Source organism: Pongo pygmaeus, chromosome 5 (genome assembly GCF_028885625.2).
Source record: "Pongo pygmaeus isolate AG05252 chromosome 5, NHGRI_mPonPyg2-v2.0_pri, whole genome shotgun sequence".
Lineage (NCBI taxonomy): Eukaryota > Metazoa > Chordata > Mammalia > Primates > Hominidae > Pongo > Pongo pygmaeus.
Window position 1 is genome coordinate 4,943,928 of NC_072378.2, and position 7,893 is coordinate 4,951,820.

General features: G+C 41.7%; 1 pseudogene; it reads right to left on the bottom strand.

Moving 5' to 3' along the window:
* Positions 1–6,121: 6,121 nt before the first annotated feature.
* LOC129039502 (dimethyladenosine transferase 2, mitochondrial-like) lies at positions 6,122–7,645 on the bottom strand (annotated as a pseudogene).
* Positions 7,646–7,893: the final 248 nt, after the last annotated feature.

The window sequence follows — 7,893 nt, forward strand, 5'->3', positions numbered from 1 at the left end:
TTTTCTTAACTCTGTTTCTTGGGGATTGTTTCATATCCGCACAAGAACAGCTACTCGACTCCCTTCCCTGAGTTTCCATTAACTGAATTTATGTCGCAGGAAGAGGACTGTGGTCTGTCAACACACCTGGACATGCCTGCTCTGCGGCCCCGTCAGACTTTGTCCCCAGGCCATTGTATGCTCTTCAAGTTCATTGAATCATCCTAAAAATCCTTTACTACCCCCTAACATCATCCACACTTCCTCATCTCCCTTTCCCTAAAAAGAAGGGTATTTAACCATCTGTACACCATTGCATGGTGCTAATAAATTTATATGACTCTTCTCCTGTTAATCTGCCTTTTTTTTTAAGAGACAGGGGTCTTGCTCTGTTGCCCAGGCTGGAGTAGAGTGGTGTAAGCATAGCTCACTGCAGCCTTGAATTCCTGGGCTCAAGTGATCCTCCCGCCTCAGTCTTTTGAGTAGCTGGGACTATAGGCATGAGACATGACACCTGGCTTTAATCTATCTTTTGTCAGTTGATTTTCAGCCAGCATTCAGAGGGCAAAGGGGAAGTTTTCCTTGGCCCCTCCGACGTAAATTATGGATGTCCCATAATATATTGAATCTGTCCCCTCTTTATAGAGCATGTGCATTGTTTCTGGTCTTTTCCTGTTACTGACAGCGCTTCAGTGAAATACATATGTACACACGAAAGTGTGGGATCAAGTTCTAGAAGCAGAGTTCTTAGGTCAAAACTATTTCTTTTAAAACATTGATAGATATTATTTTATTGCCCACCAAAGAGTGAGCCTTTTGTCAAAGATGGTGGGAATATTGATCTGTGTGTGTTGATTGTCTTTTGGCTTTGCTTGTTATAATTTTTGCCATGAAGAAATCTTGGATTTTTAAGCAGGTAAATTACTGTTTATGCTTTGCAGGTACATTCATGTAGGCCTTTTGGTTTTGGTCTTGCCCAGTGAAGGTTTTTTTTTTCTTGCCTACACTTTCTTATAGTCCCCTTGAGTTTCGATTTTTGTATTACTTTTTTTTTTTTTTTTTTGAGACGAAGTCTCACTCTGTCACCCAGGCTGGAGTGCAGTGGTGTGATCTCCGCAGGACTCCCATAGAAAACTCACAAAAATCAGTTCACACATCTGCCTCTCGGGTTCAAGTTATTCTTGCGTCTCAGCCTCCCGAGTAGCTGGGATTACAGGCATGCGCCATCACACCTGGGTAATTTTTGTGTTTTTAATAAAGACAGGGTTTCACTGTGCTGCCCAGGCTGGTCTTGAACTCCTGACCTCAGATGATCCACCTACCTCAGCCTCCCAAAGTGCTAGGATTACAGGCGTGAGCCACCGTGCCTAGCTGTGTTACATTTTTCAATTTATCTGGAATTTATTTTGAGAATTAGAATTCAGAGAGATTCTTCTCACCCCATAGCCAACTAGTTATACCAGTGGTATTTATTAAATGATTCCTATTTTCTCGACCAATTTTGAATGCCACCTTTATCCTATGCTGTTCTGTGTTCTTTTAGGTGACAGCCAGTCAGGTGCAGCCTCAAGAGGGGACACAGGAGAGGCTCAGAAACAGTTTATAGTCCTCTTAGGTCCTTCAGACAGGAGGCTGGCCATGCAGGTCACTTAATTTATTAAAAAGACACTTAATTAATTGTATTTTTTGGTGAGGGATTATTTTACTTTTAACTTCTTAGAGTTTAATTTTTAATCCTTCATTTCTTCTATTTTTCTGATTTTAACTTATTTATCAGCTTTAGATTTTTGTCTCTTTTATCCCAAACCTGATTTACTAGAAGTTGTCTATTTTCATGCACAAACGGTCACACCACGTGCAGAGGCCTGCCTGTCAGTCAGTAGTTCAGTTTTGGCTGAACTGCCACCTTTGTTTCACAATAGTAAAACGATGATTTCACAATTGTTTGAATATCTTATTGCATTTTGCCCTTATTTTACACAAGATAGTGAACAACTCTAAAATAAAAAAGGTTAATCCAATTTATGTCATAAATAATGAGAGAAATGTAGAACTATTAGTTGCCTCCCAAGCTTTTCACTTACCAGGCTTACGCAGATAAAATGTGTTCAACAGCAAAAGCTGAAGGTGGCTAGGGGCTATGGGGTTGGGATCTGAATCTATCTACCTGCATGGTGCAAGAACTAAAATCTGAAAAATGAACACAAAACCGATCCATGACCATTGAAATCCCCAGAGACTCTGGCAACAGGAAGTCTTGTACTGTTCTATTCCGTAGCCGTATTTTTACCACCCAGAGCTCACAGGACTCCCATAGAAAACTCACACACACAAAAAAAAATCAGTTCACATACAAAGAATTACAAAGCACTAGAAGAAATTAACACCATGAATAAGATGCAAGACCCAGAGATGGAATATTTATGCCATAATTGAGAATGTTATCACCTTTGTAATTCTCTAGAAATGGAGGTCTTTTATATGTGTGCATTGCTTAACTTTTTTATAATTAACTCTGGTAGTTTTGTACCACCTCCACAATAGCAGGGTGTTTAATACTGATATTTTGCCATTTTCTTCCTTCTAGTCTTCTGGCTTAAAATACTATTATTTTCATTTCTTTATTTCTTCTTCCTCTTCCTTCTTCTTTTTTTTTTTTTTTTTTTGAGATAGGGTCTCGCTCTGTTGCCCAGGCTAAGTGATGCGATAATAGCTCACTGCAGCCTCAAACTCCTAGGCTCAAGTGATCCTCCCACTTCAGTCTCCCAAGTGGCTAGGACTACATATGCATACCAACACCCCCAGCTAATTAATATATATTAATTATATATTTATATATTAATAATATTTGTAATACATATTAATTAATATATTTATAATATATATTAACATATACATATATTTAGACACAGGGTCTCACTGTGTTGCCCAGGCTGGTCTCGAACTCCTGGCATCAAGTGATCCTCCCACCTCAGCCTCCCAAAGTGCTGAGAGCCACCATGTCTGGCCTTATTTTCATTTCTTAATAATATCATTTCCCCTGAATTTCATGACCTATCTGTGTTTTTCTTCCACATCATTGTTTTCTTTAATTCACCCTTCCCTTTTAATAAAGGCCCAAGACAAGTGTGGCCAAAGGGATGGTATCAACGAGGCAGCATGGCAGGAAGGATCAGAAGCCTCCCTTGCTCAGAGCTGCGGGTGAGCTGCCAGCTGGCTCTTCTACTGAAAACACATCCCATTTGAGGACAGTTTTCCACCTCCCCAGGATCCAGGCGACTCTCAGGACATAACTTACTTCTCTGTGCAAGTGTCCCGTGCATTTCTGGCTCTGTCAGGTGACTTCTGGAATTGTAACCTCATGGGAGAGGCTGCACACTTTAGAATCTGTGATCTCTGATGAATGCGACACTGGATTTGGAGCAAATCAAAGCCTGCCGCAGGCCGGGAGGGGAAGGGAAGGAGGAGGTCACACTGGCAAGGGCCCTTGGAAGGGCTCATGTGCCGCTGACTGTCCTGTGCTCAAGTGGACCGTGGTGGAGGGTGGTGTGGGCATCCGTTATCGAACCACTGGCTCTGCTCGTTCACAAAGCAGCTTCCCATGAGTCATTTCCATCTCTGCACCTCCTTCTCAACAGGCACAAGAGGAGTCACCTGTGGACGTTTTCCCTCAATACAAAGTCTTCCTGAACAGGAACAGGATTTTTTTTTTTTTTTTTGAATGGGGCAAGCTGGGCAGCAAGCTTTGATTTTTCTTTTTTAGGAAGGCACTGAGAATGGCACAGACGGGAAGGCCACTTCATCCACCGACTAAAGCCTTGGTCTCCGTGAAGCATTCTGTGCACCGAGACCTGGCTGACTCTGGCCTTTTCAGATGCACTATAGCCCTCAGGGAGGACCTGGTGCTCTTCTGGGGAGATTGGAGTCCCTGGAAGGCACGTTAGCCAACCGCCCATTTCCAGCCCCGCAAGCCTTTCCCGACGCCCATCCTACCTGCTCCCTCCCCCGGGCCTATCCTCCTGGTCTCCTTCCCTTGCTTTGGTTTTTTCACATCAGTTATTGCCATGGGACGCTACTTACACCCTTGTGTGGCTGCTTATTCTGACACAATCTGAACCCCACTGGAAGAAGCTCCCGATCCCTAGAACCCAGGCTTGTTCACCTCTGTCTCCCCAGCACTGAGCTTGGCCTGGAGTGATGTTTGTTCAGTGAGTGAGAGGCACTGCTCCTGGTGTGTGTGGCTTCCTCCCCCGACAGATCACATGTGGGTGCCACCGTGGACCACAGTTGGGGAGCCATCTCCCAGGACCAGACTCAGCCTTCATCCCTGCCCAGCCTGGTCCCACCCAGTCCCTCTTCAGGCTGCCCCTGTTCCCCAGACCCTGGACAGTCCTGTTCACCTCTCTGCTCATCCCAGTGTGTTGGGAACCTGACCCAGAAAGTGGCATGCGCTGGTCCCAGGAACTGTCTGGGCACACTAGGCCTCTGGGTGAAGGGGTTGACTTGCCAGGCCGGGGGCAGTGGCTCCGGTGGGAGCTGCCTGTCTTGTGGCCTAGAGCCATGCAGTGAGGTTCATGGCTGAGTTCTTCCACATCTGTTGGGTCCCCATAGCCTCTTAGCACATCCTGGGAGCCCATTCTCAACTTGTGTTTGGCTTTTGGAGGCCTGTTTCTAACAATACACGCTTGTTAAGGGACCCAGGTTTTAGAATGTTCTTTATTCCAAAGTCAAGGTTTTTGAAATGTTATCCCATCTGCTGGCTGAAAAAAAAAGGTGGGGATAGAAATAAGGGTGACAAATGAATCAGCCTTCCCACCTAGCTCGGAAAAGTTCCTATTCCAGCAAGCCCTGAATGGCAAATGAGATGTGATATCTATGTTTGTCTATTTGTCTTTAGTCATCTTTTAAATTTTATTTTATTTTAAAAATAATTAATATGTTTTATTTTTAGAGCAGTTTTAGGTTTACAGAAAAATTGAGTGGAAGGTACAGCTTTCCCATACACCCCTTGGCAACCCAAGCTCACTGTTTGCTCTGTTAACAATGAATATGAATGTAATGTATTTGTTACAGCTGATGAGACATTGACACATTCTTTTGTATCATATGTTTTTTAAATTTAATTAACTTTTTGCTTAAAATTTTTTTCTATAGAGACGAGGGTCTCACTATATTGGTCAGATTGGTCTTGAACTCTTGGCCTCAAGGCAATCCTCTCGCCTCAGCCTCCTAAAGTGCTAGGACTACAGGGGTGAACCATCGTGGCTAGCCTTATTATTATTTTTAGTTGAAACACAATTGTACACATTTATGGGGTACAGTGTGATATTTCAATTCATGTATACAAAGTGTAGTGATCAAATCGGGGAGTTAAGCATGTCCATCACCTAAAACATTCATCGTTTCTTTGTGTTGGGAACATTAAAATGTGCTCTTCTAGCTGGACACGTTATTTTAAACTAAAGTCCATAGTTTATATCAAGGCTTAGTCTTGGTGTTGCACATCCTACGGGTTTTAATAATGTTATGTATCCACCATTACAGTGTCATACAGAATAGTTTCACTGCCCTAAAACCTCTGTGCTCTGCCTACTCATCCCTCTCTAACCTAAACCATGGCAACCACTGCTCTTCCTATCTCCAAGTTTTGCCTTATCCGGAATGTCCTAGTTAGAATCATACAGTATATAGCCTTTCCAGGCTTCTTTCACTTAGTCATAGGCACTTCAGTGTTCTCCATGTCTTTTTGCGGCTTGACAGTGTGTTTCTTTTTACTGCTGAATAATAGTCCATTGTCTAGATATACTACAGTTTATTTATGCATTCACTTACTGAAGGACATCTTCATTGCTTCCAAGCTTTGGCTTTACATTTATTTATTTATTTTTATTTAAAATATTTTAATTTCTAAAAAAGTTTAAATCATATTAAAATTTAAACAATTTCATTCTATAGTACTTCACAATACATTTCAACAAACTGAAATGCGAAACAAATCAGTAAATCAGTTTTGTTTACTTTCTAAGCTTAATAATGTACAGACTCTTGCTCCTCAAGAAGATGCAAAAATCAGCAACAGTGAAAGTGAAATATTTAAATAGGAATCTGAAACAAAATGAATTCAATCTGATCAAATCCACAATTAATTGAAGTTTTCACTTTATTCAATTGTGAATAAAATAGCAGCCACTGTTTCATCCAATATGCCAATGATATCAACTTCAGGAGAAATGATCTACGTGTCATGGGCAAAACAAGAACAGTTATCTTCTGCTGAAAGGATGTGAGCTTTCAAATTTGGTTTTCATGTCGTAGTTTCCAAATAAATAAACTGCTCCACCAAAAACGACAGTCTAGTTGCTATATATCTTCCAGGGTTTCATCATATAGCCATATATAAGCACAATCTTTGGAACACTCTATAGTTTCAAAAAGGTTTTTGAAGTCGTGAGGGTACATGTTAGTTATTTTCTCTTCTTCCTTTTTTCCTATTTGCATCAATATATCCATTGCATCAAGTGGAGTCAATGAACGTAAGTGGTCTATTAGATTGGCACTGCACCCCCCAAAACAGTGCTTTAACATGCGAAAAAATATATTGTAGTTAATAGGTGTTAAGTTCTCGGTAAATAAATTTCTATGAGGAGTCATTCGAATAAGATACAGATTTTGTTGTAATAGTTCTAATAATTCCCTACACTTTGAGTTTTCCAGCCTCCCATTTTGGGTGTGTACATCAAATGATGAGCAAGGCTCCATGTGCAGAACCTTAATCTCACAAGCTACTTGCCAGATAACACTTCATACATGATACAAGTCTGGATTTCGGGGATCTGCCGTTAGTTTCTGGAATTCTTTTTCACCAATCAACGTATTTCATTCTATTCGTCCAAATTTATATATAGAATTACAGGAATACGTCATATGCAGGTTTCCAAAGTGGCCTTTTTTTTCACCCTTACTTGAGAACATTCCAGTTACTTTTAAAGGGATGCCTGCTGTCCAAGGAACTGCTTCTATTCCCAAATTCTGAAAGAGCCCTTGAGAAGCCATAGCGGGTGGTTTTATTACTCCACCACTTCTAGGATCTATTTTAAAGAAGTCACAGTGAATCACTTGTAGTTTTCCATCCAGATTTTTTCCTAAGGACTCCAAATGTGGAATAAAAGTTTTGTCACTTTCAAGGGCAACCACTTTGGCACCAACTTCAAGTAATGCCTGAGTCAGGATTCCAGGACCTGGACTGCACTGCAGCAATAGGTGTGGAGGTCTATTTTGTTTTCTCCATACAATTTGCGCCAGGGTCTCAGCCAATCTCCGATTGGTTATGTAATGCTTAAAGTCTAAGCTGGACATAGACACCCTCCTTGGCGGGTCCCTGAAATCTGGATCGGGCCACAGCTGCGGAGAGGAGTCAGACAGGCCACGGCGGTTCCTCGCCGGTAAGTGCTTTTGCGTCACTGCTCCAGACCCTAAAATGCAAAAGTGACCAGCGCCCCCCAAGGCGGAGAGCCTCAGCCAAGGAGGAAGCCCAGCCACTGGGATCCACATGTTCTTGTCTCTCAGGCCTGCTCCAAGGATTACCCAGGGTTGCTACTACAGTGAACCCCTAAATTTATTTTTAATTATATCATTGGAAACATACATATATGCACTTGGAGGAAAAATTAAAGTGATACAGACAAAAGTATTAATTTCTTTGCTACTACTCCACCTCTTCCAAGTTCACCACATTTCCCGTGTGCATCTTTCTAGATCCTTCCTAAGCATTTATAGATATTTACATACACAGAATACATTAGTTATCTATTGCCGTGTAACAGATTACCTCAAACTTAGTATGTCGTTAGCAACAGTAAACATTTACAATTGTACAGCTTTTGAGGGTTAGGGAATTGGGGAATGTTTTATTCG